At 30.7% G+C, this 12,348-nt stretch overlaps 1 long non-coding RNA gene across 1 annotated transcript; it reads left to right on the plus strand.

Moving 5' to 3' along the window:
* Positions 1-7,153: 7,153 nt before the first annotated feature.
* Positions 7,154-11,294, plus strand: LOC128170902 (uncharacterized). The gene is made up of 3 exons (XR_008241935.1): positions 7,154-7,385; positions 10,686-10,834; positions 11,196-11,294. It is a non-coding gene; the product is annotated as an uncharacterized LOC128170902 (long non-coding RNA).
* Positions 11,295-12,348: the final 1,054 nt, after the last annotated feature.

The following is a 12,348-nucleotide window of genomic DNA, read 5'->3' on the forward strand; positions in this document are numbered from 1 at the left end:
AAGGCATTTTTAAATGTCAACACGCCCAGATTGTTGGTTTCGATTGATTTATTATTCAGAGTCCTAAAAACTAGACATTGAAAATTTATAAAAGGAAAAGCCGCAGTAAAATCGAACATTTCTCATTTACTTGCTTGCCACACTTTAAATTATTGATATATTTAGGGAGACGACTACAAAAGCTATCAAAACAAAATACTAATTTGAAAAATCTTTAGAACTAAACGTTTTAGGTGGTTGTTTCACTTTCTTTTTTATAAACCCTCAAAGTAATATTAATCTTTTCACCCACCCCCCTCCAAAAAAAATAAATAATTTTATTCCAACGAAAGTCGAAAAGCAAAATAGGTCTTTATATTTTTTGATGAACTAAGCATATCAATATTCAGAAAAAGTGAATACGAGTTCATGTTAATAAATGTTCCATTCTCCATAGATGATTCTTTAATTCATATATTCATATCTGTAGATAAGTGGCGTTTCTGGTCTTCTTTTATCTCTATGTATTTTTCATGTATCTTTTTAAAAAATATTTTTCTTCTGAAATATGTTTAACATACGCTTAATTGATTATCAATTTTGAGTTACAAACGTGAATCATTTTTCAGGATATAATTTTTTTTATCATAGAAAATTGTTTATCCCCGTTCTATTCGTACTTTAACATCGCGAAATCAAGACTTTACTGTGGAGCCGATAGAATTTATAATGCTAGAAAGAAAGTTTATAACTCACAGTTTTAATTTTCTTTTCTTAGACTTAACAAGTTTCATATGTTTAACCAACTTTATAGAGCTAACTGGATTTTAACTGAATTATTTATAAAGATGATTTGATTCCATTCAGTTGCTTTTTAGTTATATGCATGCCTGTGTTTTATCCTTAATTACTATATAAACCATGTGTAACACGGATATTACGTATTTGACTTCTAAATAATGTTAAAATGGAACATTTTCAATGCAGCGTTGTCGTTTTTAACATATTTTATACAAAAAAGGCGTTGACTCTAAACTACGATTTTTGAAGGAAGTATATAAAGCAGAATAAAGTAGTATAGAACATCGAGCCCGATCAAATATACACCATATCGTAAATATATCTTCCTTCTAATCAAAACCACACGTTTTTTTTTACAATATATTTTTATGCCTGAACTGACTAAAAAAGGAGTAGATACTTTTTTTCACTCAACTTAACTATTGGCTAAGATATACTTATTGACTAAAATCTAGTGTCTCTGAGTGTTTTAACACATTATTCCATTTGGCTAGATGTGACGTCAAAACCAATAGAGTATCTCAAACAATGGTTACAAGTTAGTTTAAAGTTTTGAATTTACAAAATCGTTGTATTTTGCTTGGGGCTTCATTTCGCGTCCTGATCGATTTATGTTGGTCCTATGATTTTTATCTGTGTTTGGTTGGGTCTAGTTCCTTTGTTGTTATTTCATGTGCAGTCTGAATGACTGGATTGTCACTTGGACCTTAAATGTTTGATTTTCGCATGTGCTTCCTGTTTCTTGCAAAGTCAGCTCCTTCACACTGAGTTAACATTTGGGGTTTCGTGCAACAACCCGGCTTCAGACCCAAGGACTTTGCTTTGTCAGACATTCTCATTTCTAGACGTCTTTCTGATGTTCCGTTTCTAGATCCGTTTTGTGATGTGATTTTACGTGGTGCATGGACGACTGGTTTTAAATTTGAATCACCCTGCATGCGATAGTTTTCTTTAATAATTCTCAGTCCTGTGAAATTTAATGAAATATGTTGTCTACTTTCTGTCTTGTCAATGCGTCTGTCGGATTCGTTTTTTTTTCTTTCGGGATATTTTCCGTTTGGACTGTGATCAATCGAATTGGTTGACATGGTATATCAAACACAACAAAATCTGATTTATACTTTTCCCTATTCTTTGGATTTATGAATTTAACTTACGAGGTTTATGTCAAAGTTTATTCGTTATTCAAGAACTTCTCTACATATGAGCAATGTCTTATACGAGACAAGCTTCTAACATACAAGTTGTTGGGGGACAAGATTGTCAAGAACCTCGATTAAAATTATTTTTACACAAGTTCTATGGTCGATATAATGACCTTGTCAGCAAGTACAATGTTAATTTCATCAAAACATTAGATAACTGACGTTTTTCATTCTTTTTAAACCATTATTTAAAAACCGTACTGACTACGATTTATTTCTCTTTTTATGATCTTGACAATGAGCACACAGCGGGCGCGACCAGTCGGCAGGGCATGCTTACTCCTCCTAGGCACTTCATATCATCTCTGTCTCTTTTTAGGTCCGTGTTGCTCCGCTTTAAATTTAAATTTCGCTGTATGGATGTATGAGATGGTTGACATTTTGTATTATCATTTTAATTTTCCCTAGTGGTTAAATGGTTGCATTCTCATACATTGATGGTACCTGCTCTGTGTCTGTGATATATTATTGTCACTCTGTTACCTTTCGGTGATGCAATGTCTACTAACTTGAAATTTAACATGTTGTCCATTCACTGATATGAAGGAATTGACCGTTTCACTGTTGCATCTAGGATTTAAATGGACTAGTAGTAGTTTGAATCTGAATCTTTTTTGATATGTTCACCACTTGATTTTACATGAGTAACAAACTCTCTCAAAGATGTTGTATTTATCATTGATCTTGATCAAATGCACACAATATTTCTATAGCACACGAAATATTCTGCTTACATCAGTGTAGTCCAAACTTTCCTTGCATTATATTCTTTTTTTTAATAGTTCATTAGAAAATGATAAAAACGAATCTGGAAATAAATGTTGACAGAATTTTGAAACGTTTTAAGCATAGATAAACCTCCTGTCAAAATAGACATTAGGCCAATGATATGTTTTTATTATATATTGTAATATATCCTTCTGCTTTAATAACGTTAGAGTTATCGTTCATATGTCTGCGTTATCGTTCATTTTATTACGCTTTTTTGGCCACTGGGTTGTTATATGTTCATTTTCGATGTTACTATATTTAGATTGGGTTACTCATCGAAACTGTTTGATATGTTTACATAACTTTTTTAAGGGTGTTGACGAGTGTCGCTTTATTAAGTATCTTGAGTAGTCAAACTTATTTGGTTAGTGTGATGGCTGAGTCATCCAAATGAATTAATGATCAATGGACATTTAAAAAACCCCATCACAAGTGTGTTCAGTTGTGACACTTCTATAATTCCTACAACCTGTAACACAAGATTTAATTGGCTAATAAGCCGAGTGTGAATTTCCGTAAACCCGACTTGAGCCGGAAGTAAATAACGTGACTTCACAATGCATTTAAGTATTTTGAAAGAGTAATTAAGTAAACCCTTGATTAGACATGCGAAATTAATTTGTTTAAAATAAGATATAGAATGTTACCAATGTTCAAACATCACAAACTCTTCGCCCTCAGAGTGTATGTAATACAACCCGGAGTACACCCCAGTACACACTTGATTGAACCTGAATAAAAATATTATACTCATACATTAAATGTACCCATTTGCACGAAAGAATTTACATTTCATCAAAATGACAATCTGAAATCATGATCTTTGGCCTTTCCTAGTTTTTAAACGGGTCCGGCAAAATCATTCCAATTTTATTGGAAATAAAAATTAGTAAACAAAATAGTATATAAATTGGGTACAATATCTAAAGTATGGAAACCGCAAACCGTAATTGGCGCTAATATAGACTATGTGTATTAAAGTAGATTTTAATGGCAGTGTGGTCATTCTTTCACGTTTTAGAAATCACTGAATTCTTTTGTCAACAAATTAATAGTCAAAATTAAATTTTACAAATTGAAAGCCACATGTCATTCACAGACTGAAGCTTGCCCAACAAACTCCTAACTTTATTGTGTGTACATAATTATACTGTTATGTTTACCTTATTATGTGCAACAAAAGTTACTATGTTTTAAAAGAAACCATATTTTGAAAATGAAATAATAATAAATAACAAACAAAAAGTAATAAAAACAACTCAGTTTTAGTCAAAGATATTTTTTATTGATGGGATATCCATATAAATCAATTTAACTGTCTACTCCTGGGTCATTTAGGTTTAATACAGCAAATATATGCTTAAATACCTATTCCAGGTGGCGCAAAAAGCCTAAGTTTCAAAGTGTCAATCCGTGTCACTCGCTGTATGACTTTTAACCTTAAACGCTTATGCAAAGGGCATTTTTAAAAATAAGTTTAAGTGTTTGAGTTCAACAATAATTTAGTGATATATCTAGAAAAACCAAGATTTTATTGCATACGTGATTTAAATTCAATAATGCAAATGGCTTATTGCTGATCACAGAGAAAATGTTTTTAACCATAAAATTAAAATGCGTTGATAATTGATTTCTTCAGAATAACACCCATTGGTAAATGCAGATATAAATCATTGGTAAAAATATTTAAAATTCATAGCAACGAATAAGCGAGACTTCAGTTTAAATGTCTGTACGGTGCGAGGAACAAGAACATGAATTTATACAAAGGTCTGGCGATATATAAAAAAGCAAGCCTCAGTGATCTTTTTGTGTTTGTTAACCAGTGATCCGTGTGCCTGGTGTAGTCATATCAAACAACACAGTCCTTGTGTATCCGGATACAAGCTTTTTATATTTCATTTATGATTTATGAAATTTAGACCGCTTTGCCTAAATAAATTATTTGCTGATATATAGAATTTTAAAAGTCTTTGTAGCTTATTCACCTTTCTTTGTATAGCGATGTTATCCCAGCTACAGTTTCATTATACCTTACCACCAACGTACTCGATAAGCTTAAAACTTGCAAATGTTTCACTATTTAATACTTTATCCTTATTAATTTTTTTTTTCAAAACATTTTTTTTCAAAACATTTTTTTCAGAAACAATTTGTGATAGAGAAACATTATCTAATTGACTAAATGACATCTTATTCGGTGCTTAAAATGTTTACCGATTCATAGATGTTTTAAAACTATTATCCTTATGTCATTTTCTACAAACATTACTTTTACAAATTAGCACTTTTTTGCTCATAAAAGGGCATAATGGTCGTGACTGATAAAATCTGCATAGCAAATCATTTTTTATGATTAATAAAACTTTGTTTCATTCCAAATGACATTTGTTTATTCGGAGGATTCGGTACGGGTGTCTCTTAATCTTTTTTTTATCTACGTGTTGAAATTGACTGGCATGAAGAATTTGTTTTTCTCGTCTTCCCTCATCTCTCCCTCCCCCTTCCCTTACAACAAGATGTTGGGGTTCCACGTCTGAAGCTTGCAATAATTGGATATAGAAGACAATTCTTATGACATATTGTGTTTTCAACTCTGCTGCATTACATACAGTAAATATCTTGTATGCAGAATGTTGCATATCATTTATTATTGTAGGTTAATCTTTTGATAAGGGCTTTCCTTTAATGACATCGATGTAGTCGATACCACCTGAGATCATTATTAGAATACAATAAATATCTTTAAAATCTAATTTGAATTTTTTTTTCAAATATCCACATTTATGAACAACATGCATCATTAATTAATTAATTAACACAATCTCTTGATAATTTATAACATTTAATCAACACCATTTTGTTCATATTCATTGTATTTTATAAAATCAACTGAATTAAATAAAAGATTTAAATTAAATTAATAATTTCATGCTTGCTCTGGGATAGTGTCCAACTCTAAAGGTGCTGCTCTGTCCCACTTAATAACGCTCTGGAATATAACATAATAATTTCAAACTAGTCTACCTGGCTATTTTTAGTTGATTATTGGAAATACTTCCAATATGTTCTACTGTTGGTCATGTTCGTTTTACCCATTTTAGATATCCTTCCAATTTACTTTGTTTTGATAAATATTAAAAGAATAGCGTTCGTCATATTGACAGTATAGCCTCTATGAAAGCTCTCTTTAAACGAAAAGTCAATTAATAAGATATTTAAAAGTCTAATTGAAATTGGTCGGTCAATTTTATTTTTGATATTAACTTGGTGAAAAAATATCAAGAATATATTCTTATGACTTGAACAAATAGTATCTGATTTGTGGATTGGTTGACAGTAACTTCGATGTTCATATGCAACACCAAAACAAATAGAAGTCATGAAAGGCAATCAGAAGAAGAAAGAGAAGTATAAACAACGGGGACGTAAAGTGGTGGGTTGCTAGCAACATTTATTATATTAAGCTTCTTTTGATGGAAATATGTTTCCCCCGTTTCGACCCCAGCGGCAAATATACTCCCTGTTGCCCTGAACTCAAGTTATATCATTATTATATGGATATACAGAAAGCTCGTTCAAGTAATTTCAAAAGTGAAGTTAATATGGTGTATACAAATAAAAAAAAATCATTTTAAAGATAGGGTTTACTATTTAGAAAAAAAATATTTTTAAGCAACACTCACCTTTGTATATTAAAGATATTCAGTATAAAATACACATGACACGTTTCTCATTTGCATAATTTATCCTTTATTCAGATTCAGTCTTAAAGAGAACATACTATTTCACGTGTAGGCATTATGATAAGTGTATAAATCGTGTCAGCATAAATAGACATATCATGTAAAGGAATATGATGAATAAATAAACGGCAACATTTCAAAAAATGTACAGTAATATACATGTTATGATATCAAATCCATTTGAATCTAAGTTCACCAATTAAACTGCTTAGCCCCCGAATCACCGATATTTAAGACAGCAGTTTTTTAAGCGTTAGGATAAAAAAAATAGTTTTAAAATAAATTCATTTCTATAAAAACTAGATTCTGTGTAGTTTTGTGCGAAGTTATTGATCAATAAATGCTTATCAATAAGTAAAATCTATGTCACTCGGTATATGAATTTTATTCTTATGCATATTACATGATGCAAATACTGTCAATTTGTTTAAATGTTCAATTTCAATTTAACATTTTTATGTCAAGCTAAGTTTGCTTATAGCTGATTGGAGATTAGAAGGTAAATGTCTTGAACAATTACAATAAAATCAGGACGCGTTTATAATCGATTCGATTAATATAACATCCACTAATAAATCAAAATATAAATCTTGTTGATTCAAGCTCTTTTAGAATTAAAGCAATAAAAAGGGGAAACTTTTTCTTAAAATGTGCGCACGGTGGGATAAACAAGAAATATAATAGTGTACATACGTTTGTCAGTGTACGAATGATAGACTTAATACTCCTAAGCTGATCAACGACCAATGATCTGTGTGCCTGGGGTAGTCTTAATATCACACACTCAAATACCCAATAACTGGAAATATGTCCTCCATTGTGTGTCTTGTAGTGGGCTATCTATATTTCACGAATCTGGTTTATGAAATACAGACTGGCATAGGTAAAGAAATTATTTATACTCTATTTATACTCATGAACAAGATTTTGGTTTTGTTTTGTCTATTTTTGTTATTATTTTTTTTTGCAATTTGCAATTTGCTTGCTATTAATGATTTTTTATTAAAAATATAATTTATGATTTTATGTATACATAACTTAAGGGCGTTGTTTACTCAGGGTTTGAGTTTTCAAATCCGGATTGTTAAAAAGGTCAATGTCATAAGTTAATTTTGTTCTAAACACAAAAAGTATTTATGAAATGAATTATTATTGACATAACATTTGATATGTTTACTATATTATGGAATTAGGCTCAAACAAAGTTAGACTTCAAGCGAAACAGGAAATTCGGACTAAATTTTTCAGACATTGTTTTCCACTGAAATTATTTTGGTACAGACCCTGCAACGTGCAACTACACCAGTTTCTTTTATCGTTGTCTTGATTCTCGGCTAGTTGTTTTTACATGCATCTTTCTTTTCTTTATTCATAATTCGTCTGATCATTCTTTATTACGTACTTCTGTAGTACTATTGCCGTAATGAATAGACGATGTAAAATAATACGCAGTTAGTGATAAAATAAACAATAAATTTCAGATAGGAGGTCTTGAAATCTACTGTTATTTAGTTTTTTTGATACGAATTTTTATTCATTTAGATATTGATTCTATCATACCTACATGTTACCCTTCATCGCTTCTCTTGTCTGAACTAAGATCGCGTGTGTAGTCAAAATATGACTATTAGGTTTTGTCTATTCGTTAAACTATACATGTGCATGTAACATTTTTAAAATTGTCTAACGATATGTACACAACTGGATATACTCAACAAGTCAATAGCTTTTAATGGCGATATTTATCATTCCGTTGAACAAGTGCCCGCTCTTTTCTGTATGCATGCGATTTAGCTGACGTTTTACAAATGCTGACTAACCTGCTAATATTTAATTTACCTTTTTACTCACATACTTGTTGTAAACAGGACACGGAAAAATACGGGTAATCAACAACTGAATCTTAAAAATGATATTAGATATATGAAGAATTTATCTTGTAACAAAAATACATGTAATACGACAGTGAGGGAAAGAGACTCTGATCGCAAGTACATGAGTTATAATCATGAAGTCGGAAGGAAATCATTGTTGAATAATTTCAAATAAAAACACTCTTTTTAAGGACTTAAAAAAAACATAAAACAAAAACTTTTTCATTCGATAATTTTCTTCTAGCTATATAGGAGGAGCACGTGGAGTCCTGAAATAATACCCCGCTCAAATGAATGACTATAGAAACCGAAAACGAAATTATATAGTTCAGTTATAAAACTTTAATTTAAGTATGATAATCAACACACAAGCTCTCTCTCTCTCTCTCTCTCTCTCTCTCTCTCTCTCTGAGTGTATGTAATTGTGTGCAAACAATTTGGAATTATTAGATTTTTATTTGTATGAGTTTAATGCATTTATTCTTAACTCAAAGTTTTCACAATGACTTCAACACAATGACTAAAAGTTTGTACAGTAGACGATGTAATCAGATTGATCTCGACGGTTAAAATTCCGACGCTATTATCAGATTACATATAAATTGAAAAAGAGCTGTGTTTGTACTTACATGTACTTGCAAAATGTTATCATCTCATTTATCTATTTACAATAAAAAATTAATCATTTTTGGTACATTAATGTGTCCGGTAAATGAAAAAAATCGGACCATTCATTTATTAGGTACACAATGTGGTCGTTATACATTGAATACCTTAAGCGTCAAAATATACAGAGTTAGTTGTAAAGTATAAAAACTGCTAAAAAAACAAAACAATAACAACTGTTGTGTATAGAACCCAATATAAAAGACACTGTTGTGTTTCTGATCAGCTTCTGTTCACATGTATCGCACGAGTAATTTTTATGAATGTGAAATCACGAAGCCATTACCACCGATGCGGGAAAGTTACTTTTTTCGTTCAATGCTTGCATTTAATTTACTGAGATTCTGTACATGTATTTATCTATGATTTATCATAAAAGAGTGATTTTTGTTTATTAATTGCTACATGAATAGCTGAAGCACGAATCATTCAAGTCACCGGTAATATATGGTTGTCATTTACTACAGCACATCCACGTATATTTAAAAACATGATCTGATTTGTTTTCATTTCTCATTTTTAGTTGGTTTTTTTTTATTTGTTTTAGAGGACAAACTATTTTCATTTGTTCTATGGCTATTTTTGATTAATTTTTCAATCTAAATGTCAGCAGTGAAAGATGTTTTTCTTCTGTTATTGAATAAAGGTATATTTTTACAAGTGATTTGACCCTCTTTCTCATCTTAAAACAGCACCAGATTGAACTTTAAGGTAATTATCGACTTGCCCGTTCTATTGTTAGTGTCCTAAGAGAAATGTATGTAAAAAGACGATATTGAAAGTTTTATTTCCTAATCAACGCAACGATTTAAACAGAAATATATAAAAATCGCCCAGTCTCAATTTCGTTCGGTGCATGAAATGAGGGCGAAAGAGCGAAAACAAAACAGGTGCGGTTTATTCCCCGTAAACATTGTTAAATGACTAAAATAAAATTTATTTTTCGCTTTATGGTTTTGAAATGGCGTATATATACTTTAAATTACGTTATGCATTCTGACTTTTATGTGTGAATGTTTTGCTGCTGGGGTATTGTTATGAAACGGACCATTTCCCCTTTGATTTAACATATTTCAATACCTGCATGACTGTATGTTTGTGATGCTTAAATGCATTCTATAGCAAATCAATCATTTTGAAAAAAAAAACCAAACAAACAAACAAACAAAACTTAACAATAACATTTCCATTTGTAACTTATTAAAATGCAATAAAAAGACTGGGAAGTTAATTGTAAATTAAAAGTAAGTTGTGGATTATAGTAATGGATATGTTACAGATTAATTATATATTATTTATGGATAAAGTTATGGGTAAAAGTTATGGATTTATATATGAATGATAATCAATTTTAGCACAAATAATTTTAATATAATTGAACATAGAAGTATTAACGTTGTTGATTTATGTATTAAATTATGTTAAAATCGGTGAAACTAACCGTTAGGTAAAAAAAAGAATCAGCTTATAAGTACTTTAAACTATTTGGTTAGCTTATCATCCCTTAATATACACAGTCATTTTATCAAATTAATGAAACTAAAGCAGTGTTTTGCAAAGACCCTTAATTTTACAATGATATGCACGCACTATAGGACAATTAATAGAGTAAATTATTAACGGTATCACGTATTCTTTATTAGTTATCGAAAGAACAACAACAGCAGCACCCCAGGAACCAGAGAGTTCGGGGTTAACGACGGAACACAAAATCATCATAGGAGTCTGTGTGTCTGTCTTTGATTATTCTGGCTGTCATTGTCGTTGTAGCGGTCAAAATGCACCAACAGAAGTAAGGTTATAGGAATTTTATATCCATCATTAATTCTCAATATTTGGGACAAAATGTAAAATGTAATGGTTACAAAACATGTGTAATTAATTCTTTCTTCATTTGTTTACGGTTGGACTAGTTTTTTCAATGATATCTATTGGTGACTAACAATGTAAAGCATTAACATTTTGAAATACAAATTATGTTAGTTTAATTTTTATAATACAAATCTCGTAGTACGTCTTTCTCATTCGATTTTGTTTTACTCTCTTATATTAGGAATATGTTTGTAAAATTAAATATTCTTTGGTTTATTTATTTATTTTTTTATTTATTCATTTATTTTTTTAAAAACATATTTTTTTTGGTGTTTAACTAGGAAAAGACGAAATGAGAGCGGAAGAACAGAGGCCACATAAAACAAGTTCCTGTTGCGATAAACACCTATGTATTATGTATTGTCGTGCACATGCGTCTAATTTTTTTATCTCGCAGTTGTCAATTCTTAATGACTATAGATCGTAAATTTATTTCTTTGTTTTGTCTAAGAGAATATCATGTGAAAAAATAATTTTATGAATGCTGCTAATATGAACAAATGTAATGAATTTTTTGCATTTCGTTTTCATTTTTAAGCGATTTATTTATCTAAATTTATTAGATCTGATTTCTTTTATATACAGAAGTGTTAATAAAAATATTTAAAGGTATAGGTGGCGTATTTGGAGTTGACATGATATTGACTAAAATATACATCATGGTTCTTATAGTTAGACGTTTCACAAACTCCAAGCTTGTAAAACATGTTCTGTCTTTAATTATTTGTCAATATACTTTGCTACACGTCTGATGAATATTAATGTGATCCGCCATTTGTAACGCCACTGCGCATGAGTGTGGGAAAACATAGCATTTAAAACACGATGGCATAACAGTTTGTTTACAAATTTGTAAGCGTGGTTTATTGACCACATTAAATAAAAAAGTGCCTGAAATATGAATAAAACGTTCAGCACCTGACACGTTCTGCCTTCCCATTTTTCACAGTGCGATGACCGTGTGCCTACAGTGCGCTAATAGTGGTTTCACGTGCGTTCACTTGCGCTCTCCACTCAGCTCCGTTCGCGCTTATTGTCACAAAGCAATCACCGTGCTCTTACCAACGTGCGTTCACAAAGCAATATAACACCGATTTACTCATGCATTGGACTAGCACGTTTGTTGACATAGTGTTTTGCATAACGATACACGCTTTACTAAATATTTACTTTCATATACACATACATGTACACATACAAATACACATTACTCTTACACATACATAATATTTCAACTTTGAGGAAATACTCGTGGACTACATGTAAACAAATACTTCGTGGAAAATATGGCCCGCATTACTCTACAATACAACACTTGGCTACATTATACTCATATACTTATGAACCCATACTTTAATTCATAGTACGTATACCTTAACATGAGCAAATACGAATTTATCCTAAATAACTATCAAATTATACAACGAAATATAT

The sequence above is a fragment of the Crassostrea angulata genome, chromosome 2 (assembly GCF_025612915.1).
Source record: "Crassostrea angulata isolate pt1a10 chromosome 2, ASM2561291v2, whole genome shotgun sequence".
In the NCBI taxonomy this organism is placed as follows: Eukaryota; Metazoa; Mollusca; class Bivalvia; order Ostreida; family Ostreidae; genus Magallana; species Magallana angulata.